We start from the raw sequence: 16,614 nt of genomic DNA on the forward strand, positions 1-16,614 counted from the left end.
CGGAGAGTACGGTGCTATACTACTCCATGAAACATGAACCATATGAAGCACGAATAGTGTTAGGCAGGGTGTATGAAGGGTGCACGGGATGGGAGCAAAAGTTCCCTTCTCGACCCACTTTTGGGTGTTTGGCAGAGTGCATGAAGGGTGCATGAGTCGACACTAGTAGGTTGACAAAAATACACGAAGATGAAACAACTATATTGAGATGAGAATGCAACCAAACACAACCACACGCTTTGTGCTACAGTGACTGATCTGCACCGTCTGAGTTTGATCGAACGGTCATGTTGCGCCGAGACATGGACATGCCCATGCAGAGGGCGCCTAAACACCACCGAAGTCCCCCTGCTTCTCGAGGCGCACGACGTTGGTGATGCAGGGTGCAACCGCCCGCAGAGCCCGATCCCGGTCGGCAGGAGCCAGCTCGTCAAAGACGGCGGCCAATGGCATGAATGGATTCCGGTGACGGAGCCCTGAAAGCATTCGCCCAGCGACGGCGACGGCAGCCCGTAACCCCTTCTTATCCAGCTCAGCCCCCACCATCGCGCGGAGATGGCTCAGCTCCTCGGAGATATAGGTGAAGAAGGAGACCAGGTCAGGAAGCCGCAGCTCGTTGAAGTTGACCGGGTTTAGCCCGATGGCCGGTATCGTCGCGCTGGCACGACGGTAGGCATCGTGCAGCTGCAACACGTGCGTGGCAACTTGGTTCACCAAGTGGCTGAGGCGATCCTGGACCTCGTCACGATCGGCCCGCTCGCGCTCCAGCCGGCTCCACTGACGGTCTATCGTATCTCCCACTTTCTGCAGCAATGCCGCCGACGCCTCGAGCATCTTTGTGGTGGACGCCTGCCGCTTTTTGAAGCTCCGTGAACTCCCGCACATAACGGAGGAGCATGGCACTCCTCTCCTCCTTGAGCTCACGGAGCTCCACGTCCTTGGCCCTGAGCTCCGCATCCTTGGCATGGAGCTCCTGTGTCAGGTGCCTCACCTCGGACTCCGTGATCTGCTGCGCCGCCATGGCACCAGGTAGAAGCAATGGGGAGAGGAAGCAAAGGGGGCAAAACGGCTGAAAGGCAATGCAATCTACGGGAAGGCGGAGGGAGTGGGGAATCTTTTGGTTTTCACCACGGTAAAACACCAGTCGACGACTTCTCACATCAGGGAGCAGTGGGTTTTTACAGGCGGAGTCATCGTGACTAATTACTGCCGCGCCTGCTCCCGTCAATCAAAAAATTAAAAATTCTGTCGCGCCTGCTCCCGTTAATCAAAAAGTTAAAAATCCTGCCACACCCAAACACCAGAGCAACGCCGCGGTGGATATTTAAATTTACCTGCCGGCAAGTAGATAAAAAAAGGGGTGAAAAAACAAATGTGGCGGCGGCCTAGCTAATCGGTCGAACTAGCCCAACTAGCTAGCCACCGTGCTTCACTGATGTACTCGGCGGGAAAGGTGGTCTTTTGTGATTTGATGACTCATTTACTTGCTTCGGCGCTACGACCAAGGAGGACCCAGAAAACGCGTGGTAGGGCGTCCCACGTCAGGAAGAATATATGCGTGCACCACCCGAGAGGACCCCGAAACCGCGCGGTAGGGTGTGCCACGTCTCGGCACGGAGGAAAAATGTGTGTGTAAAAATATACTATATCAGACGTAGTACCTATGGTTCGACCTCGGGACCCAGCCAGTCGGTCAAAAACACCCCACTAGCCAGACAGCTTCATCATGCAAACGTGGCACGGAGGATAGATGTGGATAGCTCCGTCTCGACTAGCCACAACGTCTCTTGTTCTAGGCGATTCTTCTATTTTCCAAGCTTTTTTTAGTTGTAATAACACCACGGCAAGCTAGCGCCGTTCTTCGTGTGTGCCCGTGCAAAGGTTAGACGACGGAGAGAAGAGAGATTGAGATCACAGACCTGGGACCCACCAGTAAGTGATACAACGGTCATGCACGTGTTGACGAGGCACTCCCTCTACTCTACTCAACGCAAATACTGTATAAATAAAATCAAGTTATGGGACAAAGCCAACAACCGTTTGTTTTTTCAGGCTATCGACTTACGCTTTGTAGTCCAGGTTGCCAGTTCGAATCTCGTCTTTCAGATTTGTTAGTTTTAGGTCCAAATTTGATTAATGACAAGTGGGACCCCCATGTGTTCTTCCGATATTTCAGTGTAGGATGGTTTTTTTTAACAAACACTTTGCGCGGTTAGACAAGTAACGACACGAGTTACACGTATTTTGGAAGTTTACGAACAAAATGACAGTGGCATAGAATATCACATCCACCCCACAGCTTAGATACTATGGTGACACGAGTTTTTACACCATTGGAAGCGAGATCCAATGGCTTGGGAGTAGTCTGTGTAATTATGCGCAATTTCCAAACTCTCCAAAGGTTTTTTTGCAAATAAAACATTCAGGCCTCGTGTGTGCCACTGCATCTTCGATCCAACGGCTCCCTGGTGCTCATATTAGGTGCTCCCCGTAGCTTAATTACCAGCTACAGTGATATGAGCATCTAGGTCGTATGATCAGTGATCAGATGGCACATGCATAGTACTTGTACTTTCTACGCATTTCCCAAACTCTATCAGCCGTATATTGCAAAACCATTCAAACCTCCTATTATGGGCCGTTAGATCTCAGTGAACTCGTATCACCATAGAATCTACGGTGCGGGAGCACCTCATTCTCTCCCGTGCGAGAAAACATAAGGTGCTATCATAGCTTGGATGCACTATACTTATTGGATTGTTGTTGTGTTCGTGCGTGTGTGTCTCTGTGTGTGTGTGTGGTCATATGCTTGATACATACAAACTTTTCTCACCTCCATATTGTTCATCTTTTAAATTTGAATTTGCATTGGAAAACTTACTAGGGATACCATGAAATGTGTAATCCACGTTGAGATCACTACATCACAAACTCACTCTAATTCAACAACTCGTCATAAATCAATTACCACATTGAGATTAGTATTTGCAAGGAAAATACAGGTATTGTGATACACATAGATTCGTTCGGCAATTTAAAAGGTTCCTTTCGTATTCTCGAATGGTAGGACCCAACGGCGTACCAGCCAGACCTTGGCTCGTGTTGATCCTAAAAAACCGGGCTCGTGTCCTTCGGTGGCATGCGTGGTACGCACATTAGGCAACCCCAACCAGTTGAGCCTCAGCGTTTCAAGTCGAAATATCTGGCGGCCAGAATTCCAGCCCTAAGAAATTCCCCTCATGTCCCTGGTCCATAATGACTACCAATGAACAACGGAGGGATGCTTTAGTAACTAGACAACGTTACCTACCGTGCCGAGCACGACTCAATTCCCTCGGTCGCCGCTCGTCAAGGTCACCCGTCAACTTACTACTACACCAGGATTATCCTTTGACTCTGCATATATAACTTGTCTGAAGTCTAACTAAGGAAAATGTTTGACCAAATCCTTTCTTAAGAAATACAACAGGACAGATGTACGGCTTGAAAATTTATTGCATGATGCAGGTTATGATATTGTCTCGAATCCTGGATCTTAAATTTCAGAAAATCCAAAAGTGAGCATAAATTCTTGGAACTAAGCATGGTCACATGATATGGCACAAATATCACTTCGTAAGTTTTTTCTTCAATTTGAGACAAGCTGCTTATGACAAGTTGCACAAATGAAGAGCCAAGGTATTTTGGAACAAAGACCTGTCACGTTAAGGCAAACACTTTCACTATTGAAACTGTGGGCGTTTACGTGCCGCCATGAGTCCCCGCTTCTCATCGGCAGGTGCCGTCCGAGCAAGCGTGTGAGTCAACGGGAGGCGTGCGAGCAGACCGCTGCGCCGGCTGTCAGGGAGGCGTGCCAGCAGACCGCTGTTCTGGCTCACTGGGAGGCGAGCCCTTTGACCAGGCTCCGCCGCCCACCGTCGTCCCAACTGCTCCCACTTTTAATGTTGTTGGCGCCGCAGTTTAAAATCAACCCCGCACTACCCGGTATCGCTACAATCCTCTCTCTTCCTCTCCGATTCTCCTGTCGTCTACCTCCAACTAGCCTGACCTAAACGGACGCCATGCCGCATCACGATGGTCTGCCCTTAGTGTTCCAGTTTCCTGAGGAAGACACCCAGCCGGAGTCTCAAGAACACAAGGCGCTTTGGGACGAGCTTGAACTGGCCTTGCGGGAAGACGCCGCGCCTATCCCCACTCCCGTTCCGGCTCCCGTCGCCCCGACTGCGCCAGCGCCCATCCCGTGGCATTGATGGGCTGGGAGCCGCACATTGTCGCCGAGCTTGATCCCACAGGGTTCCACGAGGTCCCCGCCGACTTTCACGCGCCCGTGCACCTACCAGCGCATGCGCCTGCGCGTGCACTAACGTGCACGCCCGTGCCGGTGCCCGTGCACACGAATGTCTCCGCCGCGCCGTTGACAGCGCTTGTCGCCGCGCGGGTGCCAGTGCCCCCCTCAGCGGCATGGATGGCCGCCGTCGACCGCTTCCTTGCACCAACGCCAGTCGCCTCCTCCCGCCAGTCGACTCGCTCCGAAGTCCAAAACATTTTGGCCTTCCTTGAAGCTAGGCCAACGTCCAGGAGTACGCCAACAACGGCGCAAGACACCGCCGTCGCCGTCGGTCAGTGGCCCGATGACACACAGAGCACGGCAGAGGAGACGCTTCCCACCGCGAGACGCCCCCGCCGCCGCCGCGTAATCTAAATTTGCCATGAAAAACGTTCGGATTGCCATGCTTAAAATCTGAACATTTATCATTTCCGTTTATTTTATATCAATGGTCGTATAATTTAAGGTCGGAGTCAGACTGAACGAAATGTATGGTTTGATCGATTGAATGTTCTGCTAGAGCCGTATCAAATTAAATATAAAACGTCATCAAGCCACATGTATTCCTTGTCATCCAACGACCTAGACTGCTACAATGTCGAGCGCTCAACACGTTTAACGTGCAGTTAATTTCATGCCAAAAATAGTGCTAATCACATGACAACACGCAAATAATATCCTAGTAGTTAATATCCGCATGCACTTAATATACTTCCAAATTAACGTGCATTGCACGTACACACTGACTAGTGCTGCTAGTACATGAAATGGTGCCGTGACTTGTGAACGCGTCCAGATATGGTCAACGCCAACATCGCCCGCGAGTTCTTCCTGTTTGCCCGTGCATCTAAACGCAGAAGGGGAGGAGAGAGAGAGAGCACACATGGAACCCACCAGTAAGTGAAGGCGAATAGTACTAAAAATAATATTACATGTTATCCATTAATTAGGCTGTGGTAATATAAAAACATTATGTGAACAAAGGGGGTACAACAAACATTGCTATTCTACGTATGTTGCCTACTCTTGACGTGCGGCTTGAAGGCCCGGTCGCATGTTCGATCCTCGTCCTTTATTTTTTAATTTGTATATGGGTCCAAATTTGTTTCATGACATGTGGGCCCCTCGGTGTGTAGTTTGTACCACTTTAATTTGTGGGTTGAAATTTGTTCCATTCCAAGTGTACTATCGGTGTGTAGTTTTGTAGCTTATTTAGAATAATTAAAGAGAACAACATAGTTTTTTCAATAATACCATGGTGCGACGTTGAAAGCGAGAAAGGACGTGCGAGAGAGCAATGACCGAGCCAGAGGGAAATCAACTCGGGCAGTTGCGTGGGTTGCAACGGTGTTTGGAGTAGTTGTGGGCCGAATGCTACGAAAATATAATCTAAACCGACCGGAATAAATGCCTGCCCAAATTAATCCAAGGTTGGAGTGCCCCTCGCAATGTAAATAGCTCCGGCTTTGCGAGGGATGGAGAGGTAGTAGCTTCAACGCATGGAAGATACGGTGTGAGAAAGCAAGGTCAATCGAGAGACATATAGATAGAGAGACAAAGTGAGTGTGGTCCGACATTCATTGAACAAATATATATGCTCTGGAGAGATATTGTCCGACTGAGCTTTTTGGCAAGGGTGAGGGTTATAAGATAGAGCTTGAGAGATGATCCAGTCACAGACGTGTAGATATATTTTGTGCGTGGGAGGAAGCAAGGTCAAACGATCACATAGGGTCATCGTGCGATCGAAAGAGTCAGACGGGTTGGAGAGAGTGACCTAGATAGATGATGTGCGTGAGAGAGTATACAATGTGAATAGGTCGAATTGGGCTCAAACATGGTGATATATCGTTTTTGTCCGAGAAAGAGCGAGGTCAATCGAGACATACAGAGAGAGAGAGAGAGAGATTGAGTGAGCGTGGCCCACCATGAGGTCGAAAGAGTGGTGGCGGCTTTGATGGACTGACCTAGATAGACAATCTACGTGAGAGTGTATAGAGTGTGTCGATCGAGGCCCGAATAGGAAGATATATCATTTGTGTGTGAAAGAAAACGAGGTTAAACGAGACTCAGATAAAGAGAGCGAGATTGAGCGAGTGTGGCCCGCTGTGCGGAAGAAAGAGCGAGACAGTCTCGAGGGAGTGACCTAGATATACAACGTGCGTGCGTGCGCATGCACGGGAGGTTGGGGGGCTAGATAGGCAATGCATGTATTTAGCGCGAGAGGGTGAGAGGGATAGGGGGAGAGAGAGAGCTCGGCATGGGGTGCAATGGCGGGTGTGTGAGGTAAATACATTTGGTAACAGAGTGGAAAAAGGGGTTGTGTAGTTGAGAGACTTAGAGATCGAAACATGGAGAGAAAGGATGAACGTGTGTTGGAAACCGATAGCTTCCTAAGGTGGTTAGGAGAGGAAGATTGACCGATACAGGAAGTATGTAGCATTTGTGCGGGGGGGGGGGCTAAAAACAACATTTGAATGTACATAGTACGAGACTTAATATCGATGTTTCAATTCGGTGTACATTGTAAGATTTGAACCGAGGACCAGGCATACGGCTAATTATTTCGAATTCGAGCCATACTAAGTTTCGAAAAGTTGACATTGACTCAGTTTGTTGTGCTATTTTGTAGGTCATATGTTTGAATCCATCCAAAAGTTTTCTCACTACCATGGTGTTCATCATATACATATGAATTTGTATTAAAAAAGTAGCATGGATATAGTGAAATGCGAAATCCACGTTAGAATTGGAGATCGCTACGTGACACACACTCTAATTCAAATAACTAACTACGTGACACACACTCAATTCAAATAACTAATTATGTGACACACAGTCTAATCCACGTTAGCGTGGGTACCGTTTCAATTTTTTTCAAATAACTCCTCATTAATTAATTTATAGTACTCCCTCTCTTCACTTTTCTAAGACCTTGAAGACATTTCAGACAATGTGCAAAACAGTTCATTTTAAGTTGTCTGAAACGACTTACAAAAGTGCACGAATGGAGTATCTCATTTCGAATGACTAATTATTGCAAGGAAAACACGGGAATGGTAATACATACAGATTCGTTTGCAAATGAAAGAAGATTCGTTTGCATTCTCAAATGTAGGCGCACCAGGCAAACCAGGGTCGTGTCGGGGTGGACGCTGCTTCGGTGCCTTAAAGGCAACTTCCTTTGGGTTACTGACATGTGGGCCAGCCACCTATTGGGTCCATATGTCATGGACACAAAGGCAGGTGCCTTAAGGCACCGAAGCATAGTCCTGTCGGGGTGGTCGCGTGTGTCGGACGGACGCGTAGCACCAAGCCACCCCACCCCCCTCCCCCCAAAAAAGGACGGACGACAATATAATTTCGCGCTTCCACGTTTTGGATTGAAATATTGGCGGCCCCAATTCCAGCCCTGCAAAATCTCTCTTATCCACCGTCCCCTTCCGCGCCCAGATTGCTCAAATCCCTAATTTGCCGCCAACCCTCGAATCGCCCCTCGTCTCGTCTCTTTCCCCACCGTTCCCCACCTCTGTGCCGGACGACGACGACGAAGACGACGGTCGTGCTTCACCACCGCACCGGAGCTACCTCATCTACGCCCTCGTCCACCGCACCGGGTGGTCCACCGACAACGTCGGCCGCCACAACTGACGTGCCTCATAGACACCGAGTTCCACCGCATCAGGTGCGCTTAACCGACGCCGTCTCCCAGCTCACCGAGGCTACTTCACCGAGCACATCGTCGCACCTCCACCCCCCGAGGCCATTGGGGCTTCACCAACGGTCTCGTCCACCGCATCGTAGCGCTCCGCTGCCACTCAAGATCCGCATCCGTGCACGGCCAGCCAACGCCAGCGCATCACCCTCAATGGTTCTGAAGTGACCCGCACTCTAGCTAGGCGAGCATGCCCAAACACCGGCCCGAACTAGGTATCCACACATCACTCCCTTGTGCACTGTTCTGACGATGTTTGGATATCCTTTCACTGCTCTCTTAGCTTACACGCCTATGCAACTCTGACCTTAACTCTTATTTCTTCTGGAGATATCATCCGAAACAAGCAAATCCATATTTTAGCGAAGCATGACGGCGCTACGGGATCTGGTACACATCCTGCACACCCGTATAACCTTCTAAGTATCTGTCCTCCGGTACAACATCAGGGTCGATTCCTCTTATTTGATCAACCATTCGCCGTGTCAAAAATGCAGAGGGGGATGCAAGGAGCACAAGGCCTGCACATCCAAGCAAGTGGTAACATGGACTTGTACATGGAACATCCCAAGCGCAAGTAGAGCTGCAGTGAGCCTGTACAACGAGCTAGCGTAAGTCCCTGCATTTCATTTAATTCGTACTGGCATTCGTGTATGATTTGTGTGCAGTGGCTGATCCACGAATTCAAGTTACCAGGGGCGAACATTTAACTTAAAAAATATGAAGGCACTTGCACTCCGGAAATCAACATAACTTGAGAAATGTGAAGCTACATGCACTTTGAAAACCAGCTAATGATCCAAAGTAGTTCAGATTATAAACACTAAATGATGCAAGCACCAAAAACACAAAATGCAACATGGTGTACAAGGACTACAAACATGGTCTGTACCTTCTTGAATTATTCGTTCTTTGGCTGAAAATATCGAAGTGTAATTGCACGTATAACTAGTGCACAAACTGCATATCAATATATCTATCCTGCACAAGTATGCCAATAGTTTCAAACAACAGATTAGAAAAGTATTTATGCTATGTTGTCATGATACGAGGACTTTCTGGTAGATGGCCTCGACGTTTCCTCAAGCTATGAAAATGCACTATAATTTGCTTGTCATCAATGCCTACAAATCTCTGTCTCTCTGAACATAGTAGATCATCATTAGACACTAAATCCTTCAATGAGCTTGAAAAATGCTTGCATTAGATCCCTCATTAGACACTATATGTTCATCACCAGGAGCATGTAAAATGTTTGCATCAAATCCTTCATTAGCAGTCTGTTCATTAGACACTTCAGGCTCAAGAACAACATGAGCTTGTATGTTTGCACCGGAAACTTGATTAGATACATCAGATTCAGTCAGTTCAGTATTGATTGGGGGAGTTATAAAATAAGTAGAAATTGGTTTTATTTTCTCATAGATTCCCTACATACAAGCAGTTTTACAACACCATCAGGTTTAACTATTGGCCAGAAATTGAAGAGTTGAATTAGATATAATCAGGGATGTGATGTACCTGCTCGTTGCGCATGCTACTCTTGCAAGCTGCGACTGTCCGTTTGCGCAAGCTCGATGCCATGCCCGTGCTGCCGCTGCTGCCTCCCACGCAGGCTACACCCGGGGTTGGATCTTCATCTTCTTGTCCTTCCGTTCGCTTGAAGCTCGGCAACCGCCCTCCAACGAATGCGCGAGGAAGTGCTGTGTCGGTCTGTCCAGCGGCGGCTAGGTTAGGAGCGAACCAGACTGGAGGCTGGAGCGAATGAATTGGGATTTTTCCTGCTGTCGATCGATATGGGAGGCGCTCGTTTGGGCCGCGAGCCTGCTATAGGGCCTGCCTTGCACTTATGTTATTGGCCCATCCAAATTGAAACATTTTTCTTCATTTTTTACATTGCCTGCTCGTGCGTTGGGACGAACAAAATTAGAGTGGGCCAACCTGGACGACTCAAACTAGGTGCACACTTTCCAGCAACCTGAGGCAGCCGCCCATACCAGCCCCTATGGTGGCGTCGCCCCTTTTTGCGTGTATGATTGGATAGTGAAAAAAATCCAGTGGCGCTTTTGATTTACCCACAGAATGGTTGAATTGCTTGTTTCTATGAACTGAGTTTGCCAATAATGTGAAGGATGCCAGTCTTTTCATCCTATTGTAGATTGCTTAGATCTCGATATGCCAAAAGTAATCACATGAAATATACAGTAAAAGCCAGTGTGATGTGTTTGGCTACAACTAGTCTGACTACACGTCCTCATATAACATATCAAGGACGCACCATCTTACCAGATTAACCATTCGACTTACCCATGTAGTGTGGGAAGAAAGAAGTATTGGGACTGCGTATCCAAGCAATCGATGCCATGGACTCCCTCGTACAACCTTGTAAGCAAAAAAGAAGTTGCAGTGTGCATGTACAAAGAACTAGCGTAAGTTCAGTTACCTGCTTCTCGGAATTTTAGTTAGCCACTTATTGCAAAATTGTTCAATTACGTTGCTTGGCTTAATTTAGTTTGCTACTGATTACATAATTGCACAGCCTGTTAATCATATTGTAGACTACGCCTATCTATGTGTTTGATACTTACTGTTAAGAATTACTTGTTTGCCTTAACTTAAATATCTACTTGTTTGTTTAACAACTTTGCTGCTGCAACAGCGGGTTACAACGATGTTAATAACTACTTTTCAGCATCCAACTGAAACTCTTTAATTCTTTGTTTGTTTAACTGGTTTGCTGTTATAACTGCCAGTTCAGATGTTTTGCTAACTTCAACTTTTCTGAATCCAATCAGAATTTTAATGGAAAAATAGGTTAGCCCAAGATCAAAGAGTGAGGTCCCCATGGACGTTGCATCATCCCACAGCAGTGGCACCGGCCCAATCGTGCATTATGAATTGCCAACTGTTGATGCTCTAGAGGCTAAACTAGTGGTAGAAAGAGATTCTGCTTCTGCTCTTAGAGATGAAGTTTACATCTTGAGGAAGCAAACAGCACAATCACAAGCAGTACTCAAGACAACCATTAAATATTTGGTGGATTTCAAAACGAAGCAAGCGGAGACTGACCAGATTGTTAAGGTCCTGAAGGAAAAAAGGAAATTAAATTCCTACTTGGTAAATCATAGGTGAAATGTTCTTTCCATAGTTGAATAACCTTTGTGTTGTCTGTTCATGTAATCAATCAAACCATTTGTTTTAGAGATCATGTAATAATTGTTTTTTTGTAATTTTATTTGAGCACAAGTCTGTATTAATTGATAAGACTCGGAGACATTTCATTTGGATTGCTGTGCGAGACCTACAAATATGCCAATCGGGCTGAATGTGCACTCAGCAATAGTAGTATAGATGGACCATAAGTGGCACGCATCGGAAAGGGCCAAGATGCTGGATAAAAATAGGATGCTGTTGTAGCCAAAAAAAGTACAGCGGCCTGGCTTATGTATGTTAGTTGATATTATTGATCCATACACTCTATAAGTGTTTATATGTCTGTTAGTTCCGTACATTCTTGGTTGATTGACTCGGTATTTGAATCTTGATACATCGCTTGTGTACATATCTAAATGGGAGTACACATTATGCTGCATGTGACATTTGACTTGGACATGAATTGTTCCAAATATTCGAATTCACCTTAAACTGGATTCTAGTTTCTGAATTTGAGTATCGGCATTTGTAAACCATATTCATATATGACAGTGGAATACATCTTTGACGTCCTTTTGAAGATATATAAAAACACATAGAATGATTTATAAAGATTCATATAGGAATACAATATGGATTCGAATTTAGTTGCCAGGGTAAACATGGATGCTTATTGTCCCAAAATTCGAAAGAAATAACAAAATGTCCACTCCCACATCGGCTGCCCAAAGCCAAGTGTTTGGGAGATGGAAATTACTGTCTACCCATTACACGGACAATCCATCGGCCCGATTTCCACTGCTCTAAATAGGGGTAGGTTAGTAACTTCAATTAGACGTGACACGACCTCCTCTGAGCCCATTCCGACACGGTGGGCGTCAAACATGGGCGGCAAAACTCATTTGATTCAAGCTCGTCCGAAAGACCTCTGTTTCTCCCTCCATTCCCCATTCATACACCGTGGGCGCCAACCATGGGCGGCAAAACAAACTCTCCTCATCCGAAATAGATGTAGGCTAATATTTTAAATAGGGGCAGATGTGTAACTTCCATCAGACGTGACACAACTGCCCTACCTATCAGCCCCGTTCATACACCGTGGGAGCCAACCGTGGGTGGCAAAACACCCTCTCCTCGCCCGAAATAGTTACCGGCAAATATTTGGGAGATGTGAGATTACCGTCCTATCCCCAACCGACGAGACGTCCAAATTTCAAACGGGGGATAAGTTCGTAACTTTCCCATATTTCAGACAGGCGCGTCCCAAAAACATGGTTCCCCGTACCACTCCCTCCATTTTCCCATTCATACACCGTCCGCGCTAGAACACCCCATTCCTACACCAGCCTCCGTCCGCCACCCCATCCATCACCGTCGTCCTCCACCGCATCCATCGCCGCCGTCCTCCACTGCATCCATCGCCACCGTCCTTCACCATGCCGGAGCGCCTACCAAGACCGCGTCGTCCACTGCTAGAGATGGACGTTACTCATCCACGGTGACGGACCAATAGCCATGCATCGCGTCCTCTCGCTTCATCGGTGCCGTCGTCCTCTTTCCCGGGGCCGCTCACATGACCTTCTCTTCCACCGCAACGGGACTTATCCCTCGATGCACCCGTCTACCGTCGCAGATCTACTTCAACGCCATCGACAGCCATCGCACCCTCGATGCCTACACGGTGCCGCAAGAGAGGTGGTACTTCATATCTCCTCAACTTTTTGATCTCAACCAGAAAATAGATCTTAACTTGGTTACTCTGCTTTCTTTTCAGCTCTTAGAATTTAGTTCTTAGTTTGAAGCACACAATGGATGCGTAATATCATTTCTCCGGTTTGCAGCTTCAAATCTGCCATGGCACAGCCATAATACGGTTTAATTGATCATGCTTAGGGTTTAATTGATCATGTTGGTTCTGTGGTGGTTTCTTTAATAGAAATCAGAGGGGAAACCCTCTTTTGCTAAAAAATATATGCTTAGAGTTTCCCCCTTTTATGATCACTATACGATCAGAATACGTGCTTCGTGTCATAATAACACTACTCCACCCATCAAGCTAAACAAGCTTAGTTGTTCAAATACGGATCTGATATTATTAAAACAGAGTTGTTTAATTGGTCAGCTAAATGTTCCTAAATTAGTTTCGAAAACGCATGTTCGCCGCTCGTCTGGTCAGCACGGTTGGGGAGGTGAACTTTGCATATGCAGGGGTTTATAGGGAGACACTCTCTGAGTTGAAACCGCAATGCATTCCATAGATAATCTGACTACTTTTTATGTTTTCATGAATCTCAGATTCTGAACAGCATCATAATGATTATGAGCTTGCGCGCATGAAAAGAATAAAGAAGAACAATGTCATGGCTGTCAAACATGGCATTAAGGGACTGAAATCAAGTCTGGATGCAATGCAATGCAAACACTCTCCACCTACATATTCATGCTCAGAATATGATCCTAACAGTGATTCTGACCTAGAGGGAGACCTAAGTCAATGTAGCTCCCTAGTGGAGGAGTCAGAGGAAGATGCCCTATCTTATTCACCCATCAACGTACTTGCTCTAACTTTCCAAGGTTACATTGCTCGCACATATCTTGCAACTGATGCTTTGCATCGCTTCTACTTTGTTGAACTACCATTAGCTTAGTTTACACATCGTGTATGTGAATACGCCCTGCCTATCCATTTTCAGTACATATTCCATCTGTCATCATACCATATTTATCCATTCAAATGCTATTCTTGTGTATCAGACGTTCAAAAGGAAGAGGGCGATTGTTGATCGTGGAGGAGCACAAGCAAAGTATTTGGAAAAGGTAGTGGCACCTGATAAATCAAATAGCCCATTAGGTGTAGTTGCAATATCACCTGACCCATAAAATACCCCAACTCTAGCAGACTCTAGCCCTACTACACTGGTCATTTCTGATGCCCCAACTCAGCAGACCCCAACTGCAGCAAACAGTATGATTATGCCAGTTGACATAGCACTAGCTGTACGACGCAAAACCCCCATTCTAGCAAAGAGTACACCAAATCCAGTTGCCAAATCCCTTTTCGAACCAGAGAGAGCCCCAATTGCAGCAAATAGGACCCCTGTTCCATTTCTTCCCAGTTTAGAAGACGAAGCTTATGTTGTTGTCAGGAACTTTGTGCGCATCTTTCCTTCATGGAAAGATTATACCGCAGACACAGAACAATTTCCAGTCTTCCTCCACAACTTACGCATAAGTAATGTACTAATGTTATTCATGGTCATTACTGCATATGTTTCTACTGACAGAAGACACAAGATTTCATTCTTTTAAATAGGCGAGGCGCAAACTGGATTGTGATGACGAGCAAGGGTTGGTTGCACTTTTCAAGCACTCGGTGATGAAGTATCGTTCCTACCTGAGGCAAGCGCACTTCGATGGCAAGCCTCTGAACGAAATTTCTTAAAGTCTCCGGTGCTACTTTTATCCGACGGTGACTGGAATAATCTTGTTACACATTGGTCTCGGCTGCAGCGTAAGGTACTGTCTATGATATCACATCACAATTTGAACTACATTTCTGCATTTTCCTTAATGTCTCACTTGTACGAAAACTGTTAGCAGAAGAACATTCGTTCTCAAGGGACCACAGAATCTCGCAACTATACTGCACACTGCATTGCTCTTGTGAGTACCTCTTGCCCTGTATGACCATACTTACTTTCATAGCTGTTTGATTATGTAGCATCACTGCACATGTTAGCCTTGTAATCGTCCATTTGGTGGACATTATAAGATCCGTATGGACTCTTACATAAATTTAGAATCAACCCAATGCTTTTGAAGAGGTTTAGCTCTGCAGTCCTCTTGTAAGGACTGAACGTTGTCTATCACTGTACTTACATTAACAGCTACTCCCTCCGTCCCATAATATAAGAACGTTTTGTACAATACACCAGTGTTCAAAACACTCTTGTATTATGGGAAGAGGGATTGGTTCACTTTTTAGCATTCTGCATCTTATCTCCCTCGCCCACCATTTACTAAAAAAGATCAGATCTATATTTAATCTTACCAACAAGTAGAATACACAGACAATGCCAGTGCAGAAGTGTAGCCCATTGCTCTTGTCAGTACATTTTGTCCTGTAACGCTTGTACTTCCAGGGATTGGTAGTTGATTATGTAGCATCAATCTACATCTTATCTTCATTATCCTCTATCCCTTCCAGTATTATCATATCTATAATTACTCTCTACAAAATGTAGAGTACAGGCAATGCTTATGAAGAAGATTCTGTGCTGAAATTCTTGAGTTATCCTTCCCTTGCCATGGAGAAGGGCATTATAAAGCCAGTGTTAACTGTTAATGTAAGTCAGTCCTTCTAAATTTGCTCATACTCCCTATCATTTACTGCTGTTTAGTTTGCTGTTTCTACCAAAATGCATCTTCGTAAGAACCGTAAGTTCTAAGTTTTACTTGTAAAACCAAATTCCTTATTCATACCATGCACATTACTTAATACTCCCTATATGTATGCTTGTTTTTGTGGATCTATAATCCAGTGTGTGGTGAAGCATCCCACGTTTGCACCTTGTCATCTCCTGTTTTATCTTACTGATGTGGCTGATGATATGAACAACATGCCATGCACATTATCCAAAATAGATACAATGATTTTCTTTGCCTTCATATATGCTTGTTATGTTGACATGGTAATCCAGTAGTGTGGTGAAGCTCCCCGCATTATGAACAATGCCAAATTATGCTATTGATATTTTGAACATACTCTTTATTTTCTAATTTGAAATTGGATAGAATTGACAGAACAGTTATCATCTTTGTTTATACACGTGCAAAACCTGTCACCTCTCTGCTTTGTTTCAGGGTGATATGCCTGATGGCATGCACAACTCTGCTGAAGGCTGTGAGACAAACCCAACATATATTGCAGCAAAGAAGTCAAAACATCTTGAAGATAGCGAGACAACCCCAAAGTCTTGTCTTGATGCAGTGTTCAAGTTACTTGAGACTAATAGTCAGACAAGCTCACAGAATTCGTTGTCTGAATCAGTTCGACTTCTTCGGTCCCAAGTTCTAGCAGAAAGGCATTCTGCAACTCAACTTCGACTTGAAGTCCTATCTCTAAGAGAGATTGCGGAGAACACCAATGAGAACCTCATCGCTAAATAGCTACACCTAGAAGCTATGACCGACATGCTAGGCCGGTCTTACAGCCTTGCTCAGCAGCTTGCGCAGCAGTTCCCCCGCAAGGCTAACCTTTCCTGAACTGTCTTGGAAGTGGTCTCGGTTCAGTATTATTTTGTTACACTACAATGGTGCCCAGTTTTTGTAATCTGCTTCTTCGTTGCGCTTTATGATCACTGGTAGCGAACTTCGATGCCCAGTGGATGTAATATACCTTAAATCCTTTATTATGTAG

Source organism: Triticum urartu, chromosome 2 (assembly GCF_003073215.2).
Source record: "Triticum urartu cultivar G1812 chromosome 2, Tu2.1, whole genome shotgun sequence".
Taxonomy (NCBI): domain Eukaryota; kingdom Viridiplantae; phylum Streptophyta; class Magnoliopsida; order Poales; family Poaceae; genus Triticum; species Triticum urartu.